Here is a 27,364-nt window from a genome sequence, read left to right as displayed (position 1 = left end):
TCATGGCACAAAGTAAGAAAAAATGTTATGTAAACATAAGTCATATAGAGCTTTATTAAGAAGTTATAACAAAAATTCAGAATAGGTATAATAATCAACTAAAAAAAAAATAAAAAATAAAAAAAAATCTTCGATCGATGTCAATCATATATTGTCAACTGTTATTAATATATTTCGAAATATATTAATAAACACAGCTTACATAAACACATGGCATGTGCTGATCTATTCAAGCCAATGCTCGCAGTAACAACAAGTTGATTACTATTCCTATTCTGAATTTTTGTTATAACTTCTTAATAAAGCTCTATATGACCTATGTTTACATAACATTTTTTTCTTACTTTGTGCCATAGAATACACTAACGAAGTTTGAACATTAAAACCTGGGACACCCTGTATATAATATAATATGTAATACATAAGCATAAATATATTATATATAAATTTGTTCAAGAAAAGAAATTCATTTCTCCGCATTTTAATCGTACTAGACAAAAATTCCTCAGCAATGGGTACACCCGCAGTAATAAGTACCTTCGCCACATTTTTCGTTCGTCATCGGAAAACGGCACTAATCGTATAACGCAGAAATCCGCATGGGAAAAAGCCGGCCTGGCTACAGTTTCCCATGACACCACGTGTAAACGAGGGACTAGTCCACTCAGAGGTCCTAAAACACCATAATCAAGGCCCGAGCACCGCCTGTAAGCAGAACTATTTCGGAGTAATGAAACGGAACGATATCGTAAAACGGAAAGCCGTTCGTTCGTATGGAATGCGTGAGGACATGCAAACACTATTGCCGGATATAAAGCAGTTCTCCCAGGATCGTGTACCCGCGTCCACCCCACACGATGCACTCCGCGCTGCACCGTAACGCATAAAACAAGAGAAGGCCCGGCTGACTTTTACGAGTCGCGAGTTGTTTGTTCATGAAATTATCGAGTCGGGTCCCGCGAGCCCCGGCCTTTAATTGCACGCCCGTCCTTTGCCACCGCTTTAACTGCCACCTTTGAACCGTGCAGACATCGCAGGCGTGAAACATCGTTTCATTAACGTCAGGCTCGGGCGGGGAACGACCACGCTCCGCTGCTTGAATTCGTTAACACTCGAAACTGATCGTTCCTGGTCACGGCTGCTAAGTACGTGCTACTTCCGACATTTGCCATTTTTCCACGACCGCGCGGATCTTCCGGAAATTTCCATTGTGCTTACACGGTATTTTGAATTGTGTACTGACAAATTTTTGACGCAAGATATTTAGTTTTTAAGAAGTTGTGGATAGGTGAATTTGAACAGAGTTAATACAGATCGTGTAGATCTATTTTTTGAGTCGTCTGCATGGATATTTTTGAAATTTTTATACAGGGTGTCTTAGGTTTTAATGTTCAAACTTGGTCAGTGTATTCTGTGGCACAAAGTAAGAAAAAAATGTTTTAGGACCTCTGAGTGGACTAGTCCCTCGTTTACACGTGGTGTCATGGGAAACTGTACCCAGGCCGGCTTTTTCCCATGCGGATTTCTGCGTTATACGATTGGTGCCGTTTTCCGATGACGAACGAAAAATGTGGCGAAGGTACTTATTACTGCGGGTGTACCCATTGCTGAGGAATTTTTGTCTAGTACGATTAAAATGCGGAGAAATGAATTTCTTTTCTTGAACAAATTTATATATAATATATTTATGCTTATATATTACATATTATATTATATACAGGGTGTCCCAGGTTTTAATGTTCAAACTTCGTTAGTGTATTCTATGGCACAAAGTAAGAAAAAAATGTTATGTAAACATAGGTCATATAGAGCTTTATTAAGAAGTTATAACAAAAATTCAGAATAGGAATAGTAATCAACTTGCTGTTACTGCGAGCATTGGCTTGAATAGATCAGCACATGCCGTGTGTTTATGTAAGCTGTGTTTATTAATACATTTCAAAATGTCTACCATTGTTGACAAATACATGATTGACATCGATCGAAGATCGAATTTATGACCGTGCGAATTTCGTCTCTATTCTCTTTCATTTCATTGAACGAATTTTTGTTCTTCGAATTTTTCTTACTTCGTGCCGTAGAATATACCGACAAAGTTTGAACATTAAAACATGGGACACCCAGCATATTACTTAGATAGTATTTGAAAATACTTATAGAAAAATTGTCGGCTCAGGAAGTTTTTTTTTTAAGAAGTTGCTGCTAGGTGAATTTGTGCAGAGTAAATTATAGATCATGTTAAGCGTTGTATAAAAATTGGTTAATCTTAGAATGTCATTTTGAATCGCTTAGACGCAAATTTGTAAAATATATATCGCGTTTAGTTATCGTTTCGAAGTACGTATAGAAAAATTGTCAGCTAAAAAGATTTTCGAAAAGTTGTTGCTAGTTTTAATTTTGAAACATCTGTACGTAGATTTACGAGATTATAAAATTTAAATTTGTTGAAAAATTTGACAATTTGGGTCGTTACGATTTGCCTTCATCTTTCATTTTAATAACGACTTTTTTCTTCCTTCTACAAGTGCTCGTCATTTTTCACAAATAATAATTTCCCGGAAATGTACATTTATAAAACAGACTAAACATAACCTCTTTATACGAAACAATAAAAATACGTTCAGCGATTGAAGCGGAATACGTGATAACTCGTGTCTTACAAATGAAAAGCACAATCAAAATTGTTAATATAAAAGAGCATGCAAAATGACGCTTAATTGTTTATCACATAAGTGTAGCGATTATTGCTAACCATCGAAGATGGTGCCAGTGCTTTTGTTGCTGGTGGCGTTGATCGTACATTTCCATTAAACGTATTGGGATTATGGAATGGAAATGATTCTAATTCTTTGCTTTAGAAGACTTTGTTTTATTCCTTTATTGAGAGAAGGTATATGGGCGAAACCGATCGAGCGACCAAACTCTACTGAGAGTCCGGTAAGAAGAAACGCTTCTTTTATACCCTTTTTGGGTTCGTCGTGTCCACCAATCAGAGACGTTTTATTTGTCGCGTTTTACATTGTATACGTGACGCTGGGACCCTCAAACAGTCAGGGCACGATGTACATCAAAAGGTACCGGCGATGATGTATCGCGGCATCTAATATATACAGTTTACATCACCGTCGCTGCCCGCTGACGGAGCCGGCGAAATGTAAACCGATATCTTAACTGAAGATATCTTACTAAGTAAACTGTAGATTAATTTTTGTTCGAGGCTAAAATTTCAACAAAACGTATATTTTTCTGTCACGCATCACAGTGTTTAGTTACTTTTGTCGCCCGCTGTACTTCCGCGCAAGCATCATTTCGAATATTTTTCGTGCGGATCGCGGATCTCCGGACACAGTTTCCTCGTAGAATGCGACAGAGCTCTAGATGCGCTTCGCGAGCATTTACATAGGCCACGGGATTGATAAATAATAACGGGGGGACGAATAATCGATGTCGTGGAACAAGTGTACGGCCCTCGGCATGAATATCGACGTATGGGAAAAATGGCAGCCCCGAGTTACGGGGGATCGCTCAGCCATGCTGGCGTTTGTCCTGATCGGAGGTGATTTTATAAAGGAGGCCGCCGTGACGGAAGATATTGTAGAACAAGTTCCCTGTGCCGACTGGGTGGCCCGTCGTGCGCGCACCAACACAATTTCCCTCTTATTGACTCATGCGTTATGCAACTACGGTCCCACCGACGAAAAACTGCAGTTCCACTATCGCGGCGGTTCGCGCGAACCAATTAAAATCCGCGGGATCTCGTCGAACGAGCGAATTCGTCCCTCTCCTTTGGGCTGGTATGTGTGCAATTAAATACGTTCAGAGTTGGGTAAATTTTATTTTTAATAATAAATAACAAATTGCAAATTAAATTAATATTTCGTTTACAAATAATAATTACGTTTTTTTATTCAGTTAAATGACCATTTAAATTTAAAGAAAGGAAATGCTATTTTTATTCGAATTTAGGTGAAAAGCAAATAATACGTGGTTTTTGTAATATAATAAATAGAAAATAATTAAATAGTAATTAATAAGTTACAATTGAGATTGTCTTTATTAATAAGAAAAACATTTGATTATTTTGAATAATTTATTTAGATATATATGTACTAGTTTTGGATTTAAATATGTATAAAAGCAAATAATACGTGGTTTTTGTAATAATAAATAGAAAACAATTAAATAGTAATTAATAAGTTACAATTGAAATTGTCTTTATTAATAAGAAAAACATTTGATTATTTTGAATAATTTATTTAGATATATATGTACTAGTTTTGGATTTAAATAAGTATAAGTAAATATTTTTGTCTTTTCTATTGAAACTTACAAATAATTAAAATTATCATTTAAATGAACATTCACTTAAATGATGCTCAACTCTGAGTAGATTTAATGTGATGCCAAGTAATAAAAAATGCTCTACCACTGGAATGCTATATCTACTTTAATTTCCGCCCAATCTGAATAATCAATCTCTCACTCGATCAGAAAGCCCCTATCATTAAAATCACGTACTTTTTATCGCGATTCAATCTGGATAATTAATCGCGTTATTAATTAGAAATGCCGTACCATTAAAATAATAAATTTGCTTTTTATCCTGACCCAGTCTGAAAAATTGTTTTTTTAATTAATAAAGAAAAGTTCTACCATTAAAAATTCAATCTGGAAAATTAATCTCGCAATTAATCAGAACAGTCCTGTCATTAAAATGATATAAGGGTGAACCACGAAGCGCGATCAGCTTAATTTATTCCGTGGTTCGATCGAAAATTTTTCGAGCTAAAATTGCATCGTTTAAGGAGAGCTTTAAGATGATTGTATCAAATTTTTTGTGAACCCTTCTTTTCGGAGTTATATGGGTAAACTTACAATTTTTCTTATATTCGGAAAAATTATATTTTATGATGTCTGCCGAATTCGTCTCGGCATCTGTAAAAGATGGCAACAAAAAAATTACAGGTCCACCTAGAAAAATCTGTAGGAGGCTTTGATATCTCCGGAAAAAAAAGGGTTGATTGAAAATTTGGCGCAATCATCTTAAAGCACCCCTTAAACCGTGTTATTTTAGGCAAAAAAATTTCCAATCGAACCACAGAATAAATTAAGCTGATCGCGTTCAGTAGTCCACCCTGTACATCTAGTTTTCGTTCTCATTGAATGTGAAAAATTAATCTCCTAATTAAATACAATTCAGAATTCCAGAGTTAATATTATAATATTATTTTAGACAATATATAACAAATTGCAAATTAAAAGAATATATTTCGTATGCAAATACTAATTACACTTTTTTATTCAGTTAAACGATCGTTTAAAGAATTCCACAAATGACTTATTTATTGCTTCTCATTTGATAATTTATCGATAAAATAATTGAAATGATAGTTAATCGGACAAGCGCCACTATTAATATCAGCACGAATAATTAGGAATTCGTTTCGCTTCCTTTCTAATTTGTAGAAGAGCTCTAAGTTTCTGCGAAACGATTCTGTTTTGAAATCCCGTTTACGATTACATCGTGTCACAAGCAGTGCCATTTGATTCCCGCTAACGTTTACCACCATTACCATCTGCGAGATTACTGTTAATTAAACAATCCGGTCGCGTATCGTGTAACGATCGCACCCGAGATCGAGTATGAATTATTCATAGCAATAATTTGCCGTGATCGACGTAACATTAAACTCTCGATGTATGTATACGGTTTTCCAACCTGTCGTTTCGATCAGTTATTTTTTACAGAATTGTTGATCCAGAACGATACTTTGTATTTCAATTACCGACCGCCATTATTGATTCCATCGATCTCTTTCCGTTACATGTTCGGCTTTACATATTCCATCCTGATATCATCGACGAGCAATTATTCAGGATAATTAGTTCTGCATACATTTGAACGGAGAAACGCTTCATTCTAATTGATGCTCAGCTTGTGCACAAAAATAGGACAATTTGTGAAGAGGAGGTACGATTATTCGAGCCTCGCGGCATGTTTTCATCATTGTTGACAATCGGAAGCTATAAAAACGAGTCTCAAAGCTCGAATAACCGTATCTCTTCTTCTCAAATTGTCCAGTTTTGTGTACGATCTGGGCGTCGATTAGGAAGAATTTACTGTATTGGAAAAAATTAGCAAAATAATTTGCACGTAACTTGAATCAGCGTATTTTCAACACTTTGTCTGGGAAAGGAGTGGTAGTCGAACTTCGCCTGAATGCCCTCCCTTTAAAAGGTATTCTAGTGGGAATCTTTGAAAAAATCGACTTATTTTTAGGAGGGAATTGCCATGAATCGAACACTTTTGTTACGGAGAAAATGACCAAAAGACTTTGGAACATTCGAAAGATCAGCGCTTTTATTATAAAACTACATAGTGCCAATGACTTTCTCCTGCGTTTACTTACTTTCTTTTAATATTTTGAAAAATAGTGTTTTCGTCTCATTCATCAGTTGGTTGTATTGAATGGGACAGTGTTGTAAAATCAAGTAATATTGGTATTAATTTTTGGTTCGCGACTGATATTACAGCTGAAATGAATTTCTAATTAAGAACAGGAAGATCACGTAACAAGCCAACACCGAATACCAAAAATGGAAAAATGAGACCTGCATATTATACAATTTGAATATGAACAATTAATACAATTATCACTAATTATTTATTAAAGGAGTCTCCTTGACGATTTTGATGAATTTTGTATATGTTCTAATTGAAGCTCTATCTAATCTCCCTAATTGACGCTCAGCTTGGAAACAAAAATGGACAATTTGGGAAGATGAAATACGATTATTCGAGTCTCGTGGCATGTTTTCATAATTGTTGACAATCGGAAGCTATAAAAACGAGCCGCAAGGCTCGAACAATCGTATCTCTTTTTCCCAAATTGTCCATTTTTGTGGACAATTCGCTCAATTTGAGCGCGAATTTGGGAGAAATTACTGTGTTTGGTCTTTCGATCATAAATGCATAAAATTGGTCTATTCATTTCTCATTCGACGCACAGCCTAATTCTACGTTGAAAATATTCGTAGCACGTCATAAAATGATCTCGTCCGCGAAGAGTTAAAATTTCGAGCACATTGTTGCGCCGGGCAGGACAGCGGAGACTTATACTTGGACCACCCAGTACAGGTTCGTCGATGACGTCATCGGTGTGCTCGAGAAGAAGGCATCGGTCAACGTCGTGGCATGAACATGCAAACTGACAGACACGACTCTATCAGAGATCGTAGACAAGATTCAACATCGTAAACCTCGAACCTTTCCGCTCTCCTCTCCGTCTTCGTGCCAGTTAACTGTTTCGCTTTCGTATGATCCAGGAACATAAAGCTTGGTTCCTCCTTTCATGGGCTTGCGTATATACCATGTACAGAATAGAATGTTCACTCGCGTAAGCTATTCTATTCGCATTTTTCAGCGTCCTTGCTCCAGTATTCCGATACTCTTGTCTCAGCCAGCTTGTTTTCAAAGCGTACAGTTCGAACATTTCTTTTTTTTAGAAAACCAAACATGTTATTCCGATGAAACATTACAGGAATGTTTATAGAAATGTGCGCCACTCTTGAGAATTTTTAATCATCGTTGTTGCTCCAGGTATGGGAATTATGGCACTGGGAGTATGTACATTGTTGATACGATCTTCTTCTGACTTCTGTTCTTTAAGAACATACTTTGAACATTTTTTTTTAGAAAACCAGAAATGTTATTCGGATGGAACTTTACAGGAATGATCATAGAAATGTGCTCTACTTTTGAGAATTTTTAATCACCATTATTGCTTCAAGTATGGGAATTATGGCACTGGAAGTACATTGTTGATACGATCTTCTTCTGTCTTCTGTTCTTTGAGAACATACTTTGAACATTTATTTTTAGAAAACCAGAAATGTTATTCGGATGAAACTTTACAGGAATGATCATAGAAATGTGTTCTACTTTTGAGAATTTTTAATCACCATTATTGCTTCAAGTATGGGAATTATGGCACTGGAAGTACATTGTTGATACGATCTTCTTCTGTCTTCTGTTCTTTGAGAACATACTTTGAACATTTATTTTTAGAAAACCAGAAAAGTTATTCGGATGAAACTTTACAGGAATGTTTATAGAAATGTGGGCTACTTTTGAGAATTTTTAATTATCGTTATTGCTTCAAGTATGGGAATTATGGCACTGGAAGTACATTGTTGACGCGACCTTCTTCTGTCTTCTGTTCTTTAAGAGCATAATTTGAACTTTTTTTTTTAGAAAACCAGAAAAGTTATTCGGATGAAACTTTACAGGAATGTTTACAGAAATGTGCTCTACTTTTGAGAATTTTTAATCATCGTTGTTGCTTCAAGTATGGGAATTATGGCACTGGAAGTACATTGTTGATACGATCTTCATCTGTCTTCTGTTCTTTAAGAGCGTACTTTGAACATTTATTTTTAGAAAACCAGAAATGTTATTCGGATGAAACTTTACAGGAATATTTATAGAAATGTGCTCTACTTTTGAGAATTTTTAATCATCGTTGTTGCTTCAAGTATGGGAATTATGGCACTCGAAGTACATTATTGATGCGATCTTCTTCTGCCCTGTTCCCTTTCAGAGCATGGTTCGAACATTTTTTTTAAGAAAACCAGAAAAGTTATTCGGATGAAACTTTACAGGAATGTTTATAGAAATGTGGGCTACTTTTGAGAATTTTTAATTATCGTTATTGCTTCAAGTATGGGAATTATGGCACTGGAAGTACATTGTTGATACGATCTTCTTCTGTCTTCTGTTCTTTAAGAGCATACTTTGAACATTTATTTTTAGAAAACCAGAAAAGTTATTCGGATGAAACTTTACAGGAATGTTTACAGAAACGTGCTCTACTTTTGAGAATTTTTAATCATCGTTGTTGCTTCAAGTATGGAAATTATGGCACTCGAAGTACATTATTGATGCGATCTTCTTCTGCCCTGTTCCCTTTCAGAGCATGGTTCGAACATTTTTTTTTAGAAAACCAGAAAAGTTATTCGGATGAAACTTTACAGGAATGTTTATAGAAATGTGCTCTACTTTTGAGAATTTTTAATTATCGTTGTTGCTTCAAGTATGGGAATTATGGCACTGGAAGTACATTGTTGACGCGATCCTCTTATAATACTCTGTGTCAGTCTATTTCAAGAATTTATTACGAATTACAAATTTTAACATTTTCTATTGTCTTCATGTATAGAATCTATTCCTGAAGCGAGTCCCACATGTTACGGGACACCCTGTATATATAATGTATACACAAGTTAATGAACCTGCGATCCAAAAATAACGAGACCTCGGCAAGATAGCGAAGATTGACAATGCAACAAGCTGCGTTCACGTTGCCCGTTCGCTCGCCTCGACTTTCAATTAATAAACGATAAACGCTTCGTCCATGTTGCCTATAAACAAACTTTACGAGGAATCATTCTCGGCCCACGCGTACACCGTGACGCGCCGCAACCTAATTGACGACTATGATGTCCACGTTACCCATATCTTCGAGCCTTCGATACCTACACGCCATCCATTACGTCGATTTATCACTGGCCAAAGTTTCCTATCGCAATCTTTCACGGGAAACGATCGTCCCTTGTCCGGCGGCCATCGTTAACGCGTGTCGACAGTGTTGCAACGGTGACATTAATTCGCCGGGTGATTGAATAATTGACAGGCATTATTTCGTAGCTGGTAGACCGATGAAGTCCTAAACGGAAACGTCGTCGCGTCGATCGACTATAGTTCCTGTGCGCAGACAGCAATAAGATATTATGCACGATTGATACGTGATCGGTTCTCTTTGGTTTCCTTTCGAGCGTCAAGGGGGGATTATCGTGTACCGGGTCAGAAAAATCGATGTTTTTTCCTTTTGCATAAATCTATAGTACAATGTGTCGAAAATGTAAGGCTGGAGCATTATTAAGTAAGAGGTAACAAAAATTTGAACAAAGCAATTTTTTTAGGGCAGTTTCAAATTTCTTTTTGCGCCCTCCAAAATTTTAGAACAATATAACATTATACATTATAAATATTATTATTGTAACATAGATGGTAAACATCTTTATTTTAACATTCATTATAAACTTTATTACTATATCATAGATTATAAACATTATTATTATAACATTCATTATAGAAATTATATACATTATTAACATTATTATTATATCATAGATTATAATCATTATTATTATAACATTCATTCTAAATATTATTATTATTATATACATTATAAACATTGTAATTATAACACACATTATAAACATCGCTATTACAACAGACATTATAAATATTATTTTCATAACATTCACTATAAATGTTATTACTATATCATAGATTATAAACATTACTATTATAACATGCATTATAGATATTATTATTATAACATACATTATAACATACATTATTAAAATAATTATTATATCGCAGATTATACACATTATTATTATAACATTCGTTATGAATATTATTATTATAACATACATTATAGACATTATTACCATAACATTCATCATAAACGTTGTTATATAGATATTAGTATTATATAATTATTAATTATAAATAGATAATTATTAATATAAGATAATAGATAGATAACTATTAATAGATATTAGTATTATATAATTATTAATTATAAATAGATAATTATTAATATAAGATAATAGATAGATAACTATTAATGGATATTAGTATTATATCATAGATTATAAACATTATTATTATAACATTCATTATAAATATTATTATTGTAACATAGATTATAAACGTTATTATTATAACGCAGACCAGCAAAATAAGCAACAACAACGCCACGGGAGGAAATGTCTGGTCTCGTAAAACAACTAATAACACCCGGAGACCCCATATCACTCGATTCGATCGCGATCGATCGAAAACCGATCCCGATTGGTCGGGCCATCGACCGGGTCTCGCTTCCGCGGTCGTCACGCAACGATTAGTCTCGCCTCTCGATTAGGATTTTTCCGCGGAACCGGCATGCCGTTTTCAGGATCGTTAAGACGAGTTCGAGGTTCCCGCTGATAAATGTAGGTGGCCTGGCCGGGGCCCGTTATCGCTGAATCACGCCGACGCGGATAGTTTCGGTATTCGCCAGGCGGTATCCAGCGCGTTGCAGCGTGCGTTGCAGCGCGGCGCACGTGTTGCAACCGCTTTTGATAAAGAAGGAAATCGATGCATGCCGCGATACTGACCACAGAAACGCTACCATTGCCGCCGTTCACAGGCAACTAGCCAGGGACGTTTTGACATTTAGCAACGGCGCGGTCGCCGCGCCGGCAGCGGCCGCTCGCTAATTGCGTCGATTAATAATTTCAATAGTTCGACAAGAACGCGGGGCTAATGGGTGTCACCGGGGCCATCTGACCGGGCCCCGCGACGGGGGGGAGGGCTCATGGGGAAATTCATGGCTTGTCCGCCGTGCCGCGAGAATTCGTGCTTCCGCGCATTCAGCCGGACCATGGGAGCGTGCAACCAGTGTTGCCACCTCTACGGACTTTTTCATAGATTTACGGGCTTTTGATAGGATCCGTGGAAGTCTTAGAGCATGTACACGGTGGCTCATCACTACATACAGTAATTTCTCTTAGAATTGTTTTCAGTCGGAATCGAAACATGCAAATTCGAGAATACTAAGACATGATTCTTCGAGCATTCGTGGCTTGTCTTTATAGTTGCTGGCAGCTCGCAAGAGAGAGGGAGAGAGAGAGAGAGAGAGAGAGAGAGAGAGAGAGGGAGAGAGAGAGAAAACGAAACTCGCGGGTCGAACGAAACTATAATAATTTCTCCCTAATTCGCGCTCAGTTTGCGCACAAAAATGGACAGTTTGGGAAGAGGAGATACGATTATTCGAGCATTGCGGCTCATTTGTATAGTTATCGTTTATTAACAACTATAAATACGAGCCGCAAGACTCAATTAATCGTACCTCCTCTTCCCAAATTGTCCATTTTTGTTTCCAAGCTGAGTGTCAATTAGGGAGAATTTACTGTACAGGGTGATTCACAAAAGGCTGTTACAAAGCAATATCTCCGTTATCGTTAACGATACTAAAAAATGCCAGAGGAACAGATCGTATGTAGCACTGAAAATAATTTCTTTGCAAAGGTCATATTTTCAAAAATTTCAAGGTCATTGATATTTCTTAATATGAGACTACGTATTGCTATCATTATATCATGATAGCTAGGATCAAGACAAATCCAATGACCTGTAATAACATGACCTTCGCGTGACCTTGAGTAAGAATCAAATTAATACTTGATGTTTCAAGTATTAAGAAGTATAATTTAGAAATGAACATGAATGCTGAAATAACTGCAACAGAGAGATCAACGCCGGAGAGTTGATTGGAATAAATGTTCAAAATAATTTAAAATTACAATCTTAAAGTTCGATCATTTTGAAGAAAACAATATTCAATTAAAATTTACAAAGATTATCTATTTCGAGCTTTCCGAGAAAAATTGAGTTAAACAATTGAATTGAATGTTAGACTTCATCCAAAAATAACTGATAACTAATAATTAACAACAATTCGTGTAAAAATGCGCTATCTAGTGATTAAGTTTGGGAAATAATTCTACGTCGAAATGATAAGTTGTGTCTTCTGATCTCTTTGGCAAAAACAGTGTGAAATTATTATATTAACTAGTTAGCTGTTGCGCTATCTTTTCAGAGCGCGCACGAATACGTGTCGCTAGAATCAAGCGATGACGAGTATACTCGTCAAACACAGAGTAAGAGTCGCTGTTAAATTATTGGATCAAAAGAACGGTTTAATTTTATAAAATCAACAATTTTATTACTAATATTTACTTATTCACTTGTGCCCATAATTATGAAAGTGGTTAAGTCATATATTTCTTTGTGTGTTTCGAGATATTTAATGAATCGCATTTGAATAAATTAAAAAATATTTTTACATTATGCGACATTTTAATTTATAATTTTATTAGTCTTGATTAATGGGAATTTATTATAGATATGAAATTTTGTGTGAATTTCATAGGGAAATGTTGTTTTTAAAGCTTGAATTGACTTAGATCATTTTCAAACATTACCGGAATGTCCTATAATTGACTTAAAGTAATAAAAAATTGTGATTTTTATTTGAGCCGTTTATTTTGAAAGTGATGTAAGTCCAATGTCATCGAAAGAAATTGTAAGTGGCGTTGCGTGGGGTATTTAGACAATACAAACTCAGATTCGGCATTTTGAATTTCTTTAAAAAAAAGAACTTATACCACTTTCAAAATAAACGGTCCATTTGAAACAACAACTTTAACGAAATAATTCATAAACATTTATTAATCATTTTTAAAAAGTAATCCATTTTTATCATATAATTTTTATTATATAATTTCTTTAAATTGTTGACTTAGACCACTTTCATAATTAACACTAAATGAATTCCGTATAACGTTGTAATTACAACTACTATCTAAAGGTTCATTTTTGACGATATCGTAAAAATTACATTGAATAAATTTAGTTTAAAATCATGTCGTGTGTGAAATAAGTGATAAATTCATTTTTTTTAAAATTTTGACTTAGACCACTTTCATAATTATAATAATAAACGAAAAACGTTTATTATGACGTTATTATTCAAAAGGAAAAATCAAATACTTGTAAAAGTTAAAAATTCAAATTGCTGCTGTTGTGTAATATTCAGCAAAGCAAGGAACGATACATAAAAGCACTTAACACGCCGAACACCAATATCGTAAATCTTCCCTAATATTATTTTTATAACAATGTAAACACCTTCGTGTAGGATAGGCCTCAAAATATTCTAAACATCTTGAAATTTCAGAATATGTTTTTGTTTTCGCTAAAATTACAATTTAAATAGTCAATAGTCGCTACTTTTTATGCATGACGAGTATACTCGTCATGACAAAATACTGTCAATTCCCCATGACGAGTATATACTCATCATGTCACAAAATACTGCCACTTCTCCATGACGAGTATACTCGTCAAACGCAGCAAACTGGTTACAGGGTGTCCTTCAAAAACAACTAACAAAACGAAAAATTTACACGAAGATCCGCAGCCCATTTATCAGAAGGAACTACCCGGTGCTCCTCGAACGCAAGAACAACGGAATCTAGCCTACTATGGGCGACGAGCGTGCAAAAACGGCAATTGGTAGTTAGCCACCGTGACATTCTTGAATTTCGGGGGTCCCGAAAGACGAGGGGGGAGGAGAGGAGATGGAAGTGAAACAACTTAATTTATTCCGGGCAATAATCACCGTCGGCCGAAATGGGACTCGGGCGGATCGACTGATGGAATGTGACACCTGCCCGCTGCGACTAAAACTGTTTTTCGCGTGTGCAAGATGCCGGGGACTAGGGGCCTCCTCGTTTTTACGCTCGGTTCGCGCGCCAAATACGCGGGCTGCACGCCTGCCGCGGGATTCCTCTTCGTTTCTTTTCGCGAGGACTCCTCTGGCGAGCTGGCTCGGACCGGTTCGAGTACGATTCGATTCGATCCGATCCGATCCGATTCCCGAGAATTATAGCGATACGAAATGTAATCACGCGACGAGCAACGTGCCTGCGGTATTAATTTGTTCGCGCGGGCCCGCAGGCGTCGCACAGTTGTCCCCCTTTTCGCCGAAAAGCTGGCCACGAATTTACGATCGCTGAATGCAAATCTGTGGTGAAAATTTCAGGATTTTTGTAGGATGAGCAACAAACTAAACATGGTTTTTAAGTTAACGGCTGTGGAAAGTAATGTTTTATCGATTTTCTTTGCGAATGATATTTTAACTTAAATTCGAAACAATTCAGGTATTTTAGGTTTTTGTGTTAAGTAGGAATCGTAGGCTGTTCATTAAATGAAGTTAAATGAAACGCTATTCTTATTCAATTTTTCATTTAATTTGTTCTCTTATACTAATAACGACCTCGGAGAGTGAAAAAAATTGGGTGACCGAGTTTTACTTTGAGCCATTGTATATGTATATGTCATAAGTGTGAATTATTTTAACTTTTTATAAATTCTTGTAAAATTTCTAAATTAATAGATCATATATTAATGTATTAAGAAATAATAATTATAATAAATAATAATTAATATATAATCAATTATATATCAATGTATTAATATACAATAAATTATATATTACCGTGTTAATATACAATAAATTATATATTAATGTATTAATTATATAATATAATTAATTATATAATATAATATATATATAAAATGATATAATATAATTAATTATATAATAAATTATATATTAATATATTGATTTATTTATCAATTTTATAAAAATTTAAAGTACTTAAAAAGCTGATTTTTCAGTTTTTGATCAAGATACAGTGAATCCAAAAATTATTGACTTATTCATTGAAACATATGGTCATCTCTTAAAACGATGTAATAACTTTTTAAAAATCGTACTAAATACCTTAATTTTCTGAATACAAACAATTTAATTTTCTGAATTTAAACAATTTGATTTCCTCAATCTAATCAATTTAATTTCCTTAGTTTAAACAAGTTTTCGGTCATTTACGCGCAGACTGAAAGGTTCGTCGAAATCTCGAAAAAAAGCTGAAATCGTTTGCCGCAATTTTGAAAAAGTTACTTCAGTTATAAAAAAAGAGCTTATTTTCGTAAATGAACGAATAGTTTTTGGACCAGCTGTATCGAGACCGTGCACATGCGTCCCCTTGATCGACGATTCAATTCTGCCCGAGGCAGCTCCTTCTGCGAGGGTCTCGGGAATAGTTTCACCCACGCCTGAAAAATTGGCGACGCAGGTACGCGGATTTTCTTCCGGTTGCGAGAACACCGTGTTCCCATAAAGTCCAACTAAGGCTCGCGGTGCACGCCACCCTGGCCATTGACTTACGTTGGCTCTCGTTAAAGGGACCACGTAGTAGATCGATCGGCTCGGCATGCATGCAGTCACTCGTTGCTATTCCTATTCTCCGACGTCTCCTTTTCCGCCCATATCTTTATGAGCGGCCGGCCGCGCGGCCCGTTGGTTTGTTTCTCTATTCCGTTTCTTAATCCCCCCGGTTTATTTTGCTCCAATTGTTCGGTTCGATATCGGCGCGGCTTACTTTATCTACGCCGCGGTCGGACTTTATTGGCGGTAATCCAATCTGCGCGATAAAGATCTATCTACGTAGAACGAATACTGCGATCGCTCGTTCCGAGTGCACTTGAAAAATTCCGTTGCCGGCTTATGTTAATAAACAATCCAGCGTTTATTGTTTCCTGATTGCCATTCCGCGTTAATTGAATAATATTTTTCTAATTGGCAACCGAAGATGGTCCGATAGTAATAAGAATAGCAGTAATCCAGAAAATAGTAATAATCCAGAATGTTTTGTAAACGTAATAAATGGAAAGAGATTATTATAAGAAAAATGTAGGAATATCCTACAGTGTTCATTTGAACAGGAGAATTATCTTTTTGCCAAATCTTACAGAGTCAGGTAGTAAGAAAAATTGTTGGATCTTACTGATATATTTTGGCCATTTTAGAAGCATCTAAAATACTAGCAACTTTGTCAATTTTTTAAAACGCAAGAAACGAAAGGTTTGTTCAAACAACAATGTAAAAATGTTCCTCAGCTTTTATTTTAACAAGAAAAAGATTTGTTTACCGGAACAAAAAGAGTTAGATGATAAAAAAATTGTTGAATCTTCTTGATATGTTTTGACCATTTTAGGACCTGCTGAAACACTAGTAACATCATGAATTTTTTAAAACGCAACAAGCAGGACGATTGTTGTAAAAAAGTATAGGAATGTTCTTCTATTTATATTTAAACAGAATGTAATATTGTTTTGCCAAAACTTGAGGAGTTCGACGTTAAAAAAATTCTTGAACGTTTCTGATATACATATATTGACCATTTTAAGATCTTAGAAAACACTAGCAACTTCGTACATTTTTTAAAACGCAACAAACGAAAGGTTCGTTTAAACAAAAATATAAGAATGTTCTTCAATCTTTATTTTAACAAGAAAAAAATATTTTCTGTCAAAACGAAAGGAGTTAGATGATCAGAAAAATGATTGAATCTTCGTGATTTGTTTTGTTCATTTTAGGACCTGTTATAATACTAGCAACTTTGACGATTTTTAAAAGCCCCAACGTGCAAAAGGTACGTTGTAAAATAAATGTAAGAATGTGTTTTTCAATTTCCACTTGAACATTAAAAAATATAATTTTACCAAAGCTTCCGGACTTAGATAGTTACGGCAAATGCTCCTTAAACGTTTACAATTTTTCAAATAAAAATTTGCATCGCCAAGATTCGATTACGCTGGCCAATTAGTGTTCCCATGATCATCAAAGTTATGCGAATATCATAAAGAAACGAGCGCCCCAAGTATGCCTGTATGAAATACGAGCACAGAAGATAATTCTCATAGTCGGAAGACGAGTATGGAATACGCTTCCAGAGTCGCTGTGTAAGTACGACACAGTGCTCAGGAACGTTCACAATGATCGAGCCGGGCCGATTAAGCGAAGCCAATTGGAAAATTCAAATTACGCGCCATTCGAACAAACGGACATGCCTAAGGTAGAACGAGCGTTCCGGAACGGGCACTGCATTTTCATATCGCGTTTCAGCGCGCTCGTAGAATACCAGCCCAGGCGATGTACGATGGTATGCTGATGATGAGCGATATTGCTCGTTCGAGCGAGAAATCGTTCGAGTTTCCAGTCTCGCTAGGCATTACGATATCGGCCTCTCGAAATATGCTTTCCTGTGCAAATAATAAACCATGGAACAGCGAAGAATACATCGCCAACTTCGCGCAGCTGTTATTGAAATATCTAACGTTGTGTTTATAAAAAAGGCAAGTTTTCAGTTGTGTTGGGAAATAGAATGATACCGTGGGTTCTCCTAGACGTCGTGGTATGACTATGCTCTCTCTCGATGACAGTATAAGCATTAACTATGTTCAGTTTTTCAAAATTTTTAAAAATTTTCACTTTCTTTTAAAGTTTTCGACTTTGAACATTTTTTGTGCTCTAATAATAAAAGCTATATTGATTTTTTGTATAGAGAACGATTCTGTAAACTCTCCTGGATAATATGACATTTTTTGGAAATCTGTAGAACCAGTGGAACTTGTTTAAACAATTTCGAAAGGGAACGAGACACCTTTATGCAATTTTTTAAACAGTCGAATTTGAATATTTTTTCTGTAATCTAATAATAAAAACTATATTAATGTTCTTTACGTTGAGTAATTCTGTAGACACTCTTGGATACAATGAAAATTTTTCAATAATAGTGTAAGCATCGAAAATTTTATTAAATCTTCAATTTTTAATATTTTTTGTACTGCAATAATAAAAGTTACACGATTTATTCTACAAATAAAAATACAGGAAAAATGTAGAATAATATTTCTTCACTTAAGCAACTGTTTTTGAGGAAAATAAGGTTGAAAAAATAATACTATTGAATAGGAATCAAGTGGCGCGTCTGACTATGACATACCAATTCTACTTCTTGCTATACTGTACTCTGAGCCGTAAGGCATACGAACACGGCACATCTTCCAACTTAGTTTCCTCGAAAATAAAGCCTTACATGACAAAATGTTATTATTTCTTTTCGACTTATTTTTCCATGTATTATATAATGCCCCCTCTTCTGGTTGTATCAACAGTTTCTGACTACTACATATAATTATTACATACATGTAAATAACTAATAGGGTGAACCGTAAATAATATAACTATCATAGTTAACTATGGGTTATGTATATATATCTTTCAGATATAACAACTATTAAAATGAACTATAGATTATATGTATAACTATCAAGTATAACAACTACTACAGTTAACTATAGATTACATGTACAATTAACACGCATAATAACTATTACGATTTATTTATTATAACTATTACCTAAGTTCGATAAGAGGTTTAATTCAGATTTCAAAAATAGACACAAAAATATATATAAGCAAAATGAAATTTATTCCTAACAAGTGTTGGGCATTAATCGAATAAAATTGTATTTGAATAAAGACAACGCAGAAATAATTAATCATTATTCTGTTATTTACTGTTCGAATTAATCATTATTATAAGTGATAAGTAATCCTATGTCTTTCATGGCTCACACGAAATGAAAAGATTTTGAATCCGTCATTACGTGTCCTAAGCAAGCTGGTCCTTCAAGAATCAATTATTTATCTCGTGACAATAATGACGTCGTATGTATAAATGCATCCGATACTTACAATTTAACTACACTCGACAGTCACTTTTTTAACATTGTAAATACGGATGCTTCTATCGATAAAAAGAAAGTTACTGTCTTACGTAAAAAAGAACAACTAAAAAACGGAATTTAAAGAAATTAGCTTAATTAAGTATTCTACATAAATTCTAATAGTTTATTCTTGTGACATTATTATTACATCTAGAGTTCTTCGTTTCGTATCTCATCTTCCTTCAATCTTACGCACAAGTGGTAACGATATTATAAATTGTACTATAAGTAGCACACATAAAAATGTTCAAAATTACTAATAATTTGTATGTTTACTATTTATATGTCTTACTCTATATTTACCGATATCCATAAAAATATACACATTCTAAATAGCAACTTTAAGTAACGAGTAAATTAAATTTCTTTTTTATTCGTGAATGACGAGTAACTTAAATTTATTCCTTATTCGCGAATAACGAATAATAAATAAATTATCGTTATGTATATATACATATTACTTATAGTATATATATTATATATAATATAGAAATAATAATCGTTATATATAATAATAATAATAACTTAATGTAATAACCTAAATTTATTTCTTATTCGTTATTCGCGAATAAGGAATAAATTTAAGTTACTCGTCATTCACGAATAAGAAATAAATTTAAGTTATTACATTAAGTTATTATTATTATTATATGTAACGATTATTATTTCTATATTATATATAATTAGTATATACTGTATATGTATACTATATATATATATATATATATATACATATTACCTATAGTATATATATTATATATAATATAGAAATAATAATCGTCATATATAATAATAATAATAACTTAATGTAATAACTTAAATTTATTTCTTATCCGTGAATGTCGAATAATTTAAATGTATTTCATATTCGCAAGTAACAAATAACATAACTAACGTTATTAGCAAAAAAAAGAAGCAAACAATGAAACTTCTCTGCGAATAACAAATAATAAAAATTATTCGTTATCCTGAACATTATCCGAACACTGCAACAACAATGACTGGATATCTGGTCACGACTGCATAAAATCACCGGAATCGTCCATCACGCAAGGGTTGAACAGCCGCGCGTGCATACCCATAGCGGTGCATATTGCGAAATCCGCCGCAAGTCTCGATGGAAGCGACAAGCCGTTTCATAAATTCATTTCGCCTATACTTCCTCCTGCTTCAGCAGCGTTAAGGGAAGAGGAGGAGGGAGGGGGGGGGGGGAGAGCGAGCGCACTTAGAGTCGTGGATAATTGAGATATCGGTTTCCCGCGCAGTTCGTAAATTTTCGCGGTCGCGCGGCCCGTTGCATTATGCATCGCGCATAAACGGGGCCCGGTCACGTGGATCCCGGGAAAGTTTCGTTGGCGGGGTCCGACCGGCGGTCGCTCGGCCGTTTTATTCGGGACGCGCGAGGCAGTAAATTAGGGGCAACACTTGTCTCGGATTATCGGCGATTGTAACACGGCCCCGCACAGTCCACAATGAGGACCGGCGCGGTGCGGTGCGGCGCGGCGCGGCGTGGCGCGGCGATCGTTGCGGGCCCCGCCGCGCGGCGATCGCTGCGGGCCCCGTCACGCGGGATAAATATCGTTCGCACGGTTACACCCGTTTTAATTTCAAGCAGTAATTCAGCCCCGGCCGAACGAAAGAAACGGAATCGGATCGAGTCGCGCCGGGTACTACACGCGTATATGTAAATAGATCGATACGCTTGTTGGAACACGATGTTAATCGGGAATCGCGTCGGCCGATTGGAAATTTGTGGCCTGCGTAACCGGGGGCCTTATCCTGTGCCGGATGTTGCGGCGATTCAACTACACCCACCGGGAACCACGGAAAAATTACCGGCCGCGAGCCGCGCCGCGTTCCTGGAAAACTGTTTCTGCGTTCTCGTCGGATGCTGCGGCAAATTCTAGAACGTAATCTAAGGTAGGGCAACCGGGCGAAGATCGACTACCAGTAATTTTCGATTTGATAATAGACGCAGATTTTTGAATCCGTCTTTTGTTTTTCGTAGAAAGGAAAGTTTTTTATTATAAAGAAAATTAGCAAAATGATTTGCACGTAACTCGAATCAGCGTGAAAAGTGCTATCAGAATGCATGTTTTTTCAATACTTTGTCTGGGAAAGGAGTGGTAGTCGAACTTCGCCTGAATGCCCTCCCTTAAAAAGGTATTCTAGTGGAAATCTTTGAAAATATCGATTTATTTTTAGGAGAGAATTGCCATGAATCGAACACTTTTGTTATGGAAAATATAACCAAAAGACTTTGGAACATTTGAAAATCGGCGCTTTTATTATAAAACTGCACAGTGCCAATGACTTTCTCCTACGTTTACTTACTTTCTTTTAATATTTTAAAAAAGAGTGTTTTCGTCTTATTCATCAGTTGGTTGTATTGAATGGGACAGTGTTGTAAAATCAAATAATATTGGTATTAATTTTTGTTTCGCGATTGATATTACAACTGAAATAAATTTCTAATTAAGAACAGGAAGACCATGTAACAGGCCAACACCGAATACCAAAAATGGAAAAATGAGACCTGCATATTATACAATTTGAATATGAACAATTAACGCAATTATCAGTAACTATTTATTAAAGGAATGTCGTCGTCGATATCGATGAATTTTGAATATGTTCTATAGCTAGATATTTTCTGAACAATTTTTTGCATTGCGAGAAATGTTTCAATGTATTAAATAAAATGCACTAATTTGTCATGTTTCAAGATATTTTTAAATATTTGGAACATAACTGGCCTTTTACCTCTTAAACAAAGTTAAAATATTATATATACTTCACAGAGTTCCAAATGTAATTCCATTTGTTTGTTTTCACTTATGTAAAAATGATTTTATTAATCTAAAGCTTCATTTTTTGAATGATTAGGAATGTTGATTAGGACAATTTAACTAAGAAGTGCAGTAATCTTGACTGAACCTTGATCTAATCTAGACGGAACCCAATTATGATCCAGACATAACCTATAACTACGACTAGACTGTCTATTTTGACGTAAATCTCAATTTGCGGAATTTATTTTGTAAAAACCGCGAATTTAACCACGAATTCAATTTACCAACTAAAAAATTCCTTATGTTAATGAGAAAGTAGAAATGTTATTAACGTTTGTTAATATTCGTGTTACTTCGTATATGAGAAATGTGAAAATGCTTCAAAGTTTCCAACTTACTAAAATTTCCAACGAAATTGAAAAGTCAATTTCACTGCGTATTTCCTCTAGTTTTAATAAAAATATAATTTCCTCTGTGGAAGTTCAGCCTGAATAACTGTTCTGAATTTTTTGATAGTTCAATTTATTAGTTCATTGAATAGTTCATTAGCACAAAATAAAGCGATTCGATGCATGCTTCTAAAATAGGAGTGGGATATTGGCTAATATTTTAGTCACTTGTATTCATCATTTCTACATACAAATTTTTTGCAGCGCTATTTTAACATTCGATTGCATGCTAGAAAATCTTGACTAATTGATTGGTGCATTAACAATCGTTTAACTAAATCTTCAATGATATCCAAATGAAAATTTAACAAAATATCGTATTCGTTTATTTCAATTTTATATTATTTCTAATACAGCAATATAAAAATATAACATTTTTCCAAGTTCTTTTTAAATATATAAGGTGTTTCAGTTAAAGGAGACCCTTTACAGCGCTGTGAATATATTATAAACCTAAAGTAATTTTTACTGATATTTCAATAAAAACCAAAAGGAAAATAATATTTACATATTTTCATTTTCTATTAATTGTAATCTAGAAATATACAAATATGGCTTTTTATTAAGGTTTTACTTAAATTTCACAATAAAATGTAAAAGTTACTTTGAGTCTATGATCATTCACACCATTCTATCAGACCATGACCGTGTCGATGATCTCGGTTATTTTTATTAATCGCATCGTTCGTGTTACGATATTCTCCGCCTAACACAATGTTTCATCTGTCTAATGGGCCACTGTCGGGGCAGCACAGTTAACAAGGGGTTCGCGATGAAATTAGTTTGTACACTGATAGTGGCAAACCTATCTGGATCGTAATGCCCGATGCTGGCCGATTAAAATCGCCGATACATAGACGCTCACGCTATAATAAACTACAGCGGGGGAGGGAAGGAAGCAGAACAGAATGTGCGACCGCTCGGAAAGAACGTGGAAGCCGAAGGGAACAGAACGCATTATGGACACCGGCTGCTCTAGTGGTCAGCCCGAAGACGGCGTGGGCGCGCACGTATGATTGCTAGGAGTTTATGCTCCCACACTGTCGGTACTTCCAAGCTGTGGATCATGTATGGCGCAGCTGTTGGGGATCTAGAAACCGCTCGCGGATCGATCTACAATGGTCGACGATCAAAAGACAGGACGCTTTACGAGTTACTCAATTTCCATTTGCTGGACATTGTACTCGCGCACTTTCTGGCACTTCGAACGGCTGTCCGGAAAAGTTTTCTTGACACTCGGTTACCGTGAGGAGGTGGTCTTTGCGTCGTGCAGTTGGAGTTTGCTTTGGACTCTTATCGTTGTCAAGACGAGTGGTGGCATATCGACATGATTAGAGCAGTTTATAATTTTGCATTTGTTAATATGTTATTGGATTACTGGATTACTAGATTATTAGGATCTTAGATTACTGGATTACTAGATCATCAGGTTAGTAGATTACTAAATTGCTAACATTTTTCTGGATTTTCTAGATTCCTAGATTCCTAGATTCCTGGATCACTAGACCATTAGATTACTAGGTTTCTAAATTCCTGGATTCCGAGATTCCTGGATCACTAGATTCCTAAATCACTAAACCACTAAATCACTAGATTTCTAGATTTCTAGGTTCCTAGATTCCTAGATTACTAGATTACTAGATTACTAGACACCAGATTGCTATATTACTGGACTACTGGATTACCAGATTACCAGATTCTTAGATTCTTAGATTACTAGATTACCAGATTACTAGATCACTAAATTACTGGATTACTAGATCACTAGATTACAAGATTGCTAGATTACTCGATTACTCGATTACTAGATTACTATATTATTAGGTTGCTATATTACTCGATTACTAGATTACTACGTTATTAGGTTGCTATATTATTAAATAAAGAGAATACTAGGCTACTATATTACTATATTACTAGATTGCTGTATCACTAGACCATTTATATTACTAAATCACTAGATCACTAGATAGCTTAAACTCTGCATTACTAGATTGCTAAATTACTACATTACTATATTACTAAATTGCTATATCATTAGATTATTAGATTTCTAGATTAGTAGATTACTAAATTACTGGACCACTAGATCTTCTAGATTCCTAAATTACTGGATCACGCAATTTCTAGGTCACTAGATTACTACATTAGTAGATTACTAAATTACTAAGTTACTAGATTTTCTAGAATCCTAGATCCCTAGATTACTAAATCACTAGCTTAATAGATTACTAGATTATTAGATTGCTAGCATTATTAGATATTATTATTATTAGATTACTAGAATACTATACCACTATATTACTAGACAGTAGATTACTTCGTAATGTACGGAAAATTTTCCGACGTGTTTTTCATTCGCCAGGCTGGTGCCAGCCAGCCAGGAGTTCGTTTGTATATTGCTAGTCAAGTATCTTCAAAGGGGTACGAGGACGAACGTTCTGGAATACGAACACCCCCAGTACCATTTCTCAAGAAAATTTTGGTATATAAAGGGCTCAAACGCGACCAGAAAGCGGGCTAGTTTCGAGTCAACCACCGACGAAGAAACGTTAGCAAGATCGAGTTTAATCCACTTTCGAGCACATCAACCGAGTACGTACTCGTTACCAGGTGTACATATACAATTGTATTTAACCAAAACTTGTAATATACTATCTTTTACCAGTTTACCTTGGTTGTAAAATTCAATTATTCCATTTCCCGATTCGAAGCAGCAGTTGGTAAAAACCCACGAAGATATACCTTTACCGCACGAGGCATATCTTCATTTCTTCTTGTGAAAGTTACGAGCCATCCAAACTTCAATTTCCACGAATCCTATCCTAATTACTGGGTGGCAACCCGTGCTGAAAGAAGCATCGGCTGGTCCACGCAATTTCCCTTATAGAAAAATCCCAATCGCATCAAACCTCCGGCCACGCAAAGCTGCCTGGCCCTCGGCTCGTAACAACTATATTACTGAACTACTAGATTACCAGATTAATATAATAGATCACCTGATTATTAGATTACTACATTCCCAAATTACAAAGTTAATGGATTACTACGTTATTACATTCCAAAATTACTAGATTACTGCGGTATTACTGTATGACTTTTGTATTACTATACTACTGTGTTATTCTACATATTACTATACCACCCTATTACTATTGGGTTGGCAACTAAGTAATTGCCGATTTCAGTTATATATAGATGTCTCTCACTCCCATTTTTATGCTATCCGTAAATGTTATATTAGAAAATTATTATTATTATTATTATTATTATTATTATTATTATTATTATGTTATTTTTTATTATCCGTGAATGTTAGCAACTGGACAAATTGAATGCAGCGGTCAAGGAAAAGCGACCAGAATTGGTCAATCGTAAAGGTGTCATGTTCCAGCAGGACAATGCTAGGCCGCACACGTCTTTGTCCACTCGGCAAAAATTCATGGATATTGGTTGGGAATTGATGTTACACCCACCATATAGCCCTGATCTCGCGCCATCGGATTGCCACTTATTTCGATCCCTGGACAACTCCCTTCGTGGTAAAACTTTTTTAATGATGATGACGCTGTAAAATCTCACTTAACTCAGTTTTTGGCCGAAAAGGATCAGACTTTCGACGAGCGTGGAATTTTCAAGTTGTCAAAGAGATTGCAAAAGGTCATCGAACAAAATGGAAAATACATTACAGATTAAACTTCATTTCGAGTAAATAAACATTTCTATTTCATTGAACAAATCGGCAATTACTTAGTTGCCAACCCAATATATTATTTTATTACTATACCATTAAATTACTGTAATTCTCTTTTGCAATATTACTAGATTACTGTTGTATAGATAGGTAACTAAATAACAACTGTATTACTACGTGATTATTGTATTACTACAATACTATTGTAGGCATCAATGGACTTAGAGAGAAAGAATTGTAGCGGTTGGAAGTCCGAACTTTACGATGCTGTGACGGTATACTCGAAAGCAATTTTTGAAACTCCATAGAGGGCGTTAAATTTTCCCCTTTTTCGGTATCACGAACATGACCTCAGATCTAGGTTACAGCAGTCATGGCTCCGCATGATACTAAAGATTAAAATATGGGGTATCATCAAGTTGAAACTTCAAGCTTCAATTTTTAGATAAATCATGATTTTACTATAGTTTTTAACGAAGTTACAATTGTTCGAAGATTCAGAATTTTTCGGTCAAAAATTCCTGATGCTTTAATTTTGCTGTCGAGTGTATATGTATGTGTTTCATATATGTGTTTATATGAGGCTCTGTTAGAACCTCTGACAACTTGTGGAATATTAAAACCAGAGGCGAATTGAGGTATAGATTAAATATGCTGTAGTCTACGGGGGCATTTTTTAGGAGGCGACGGTTTTTCAGGAAAATTCCGCTTCAAATTTTCTTATACACAGTAAAAAGTAATTAAACAGTATTACACAACTGATTGTTACGAATTGAACGAGAAATATTAATTATTTCTTATATATTATATCAAATTTCAACTGGTCTAATTGTTTGGTGGAGAACGACATCTCGTCAGGGCGCAAAAATGTTTAAATAATAAACAATACATTTTCATACACGTTTCCATCAAAATGCTAAATCTAATATTTCAAACGTTTACGATCATTTCTCCTCTTTTTCCATCTTTTCATCATTCCAGGACAGCAAAAATATATTACCTTAGGGCGGAAAAAATCTAAATCCGTCTCTGATTAAAACAGAAAAAGGAGAGCAACAAATATTAAAACAGGAGAAAGCTTTAAGGGAAAAAACGTTTGCGGCAAGAAATG

At 35.2% G+C, this 27,364-nt stretch overlaps 1 long non-coding RNA gene across 1 annotated transcript in view; it reads left to right on the top strand.

The window, feature by feature from the left end:
- Positions 1 to 27,364, top strand: part of LOC117217497 (uncharacterized) — a 288,454-nt gene that overhangs the window by 124,924 nt on the left and 136,166 nt on the right. The gene's annotated exons all lie outside the window — the stretch shown is intronic.

The sequence above is a fragment of the Megalopta genalis genome, chromosome 5 (genome assembly GCF_051020955.1).
Source record: "Megalopta genalis isolate 19385.01 chromosome 5, iyMegGena1_principal, whole genome shotgun sequence".
Taxonomy (NCBI): domain Eukaryota; kingdom Metazoa; phylum Arthropoda; class Insecta; order Hymenoptera; family Halictidae; genus Megalopta; species Megalopta genalis.
Note: the sequence above shows the minus strand (reverse complement) of the source record. Positions and strands in the feature narration are given on the sequence as shown.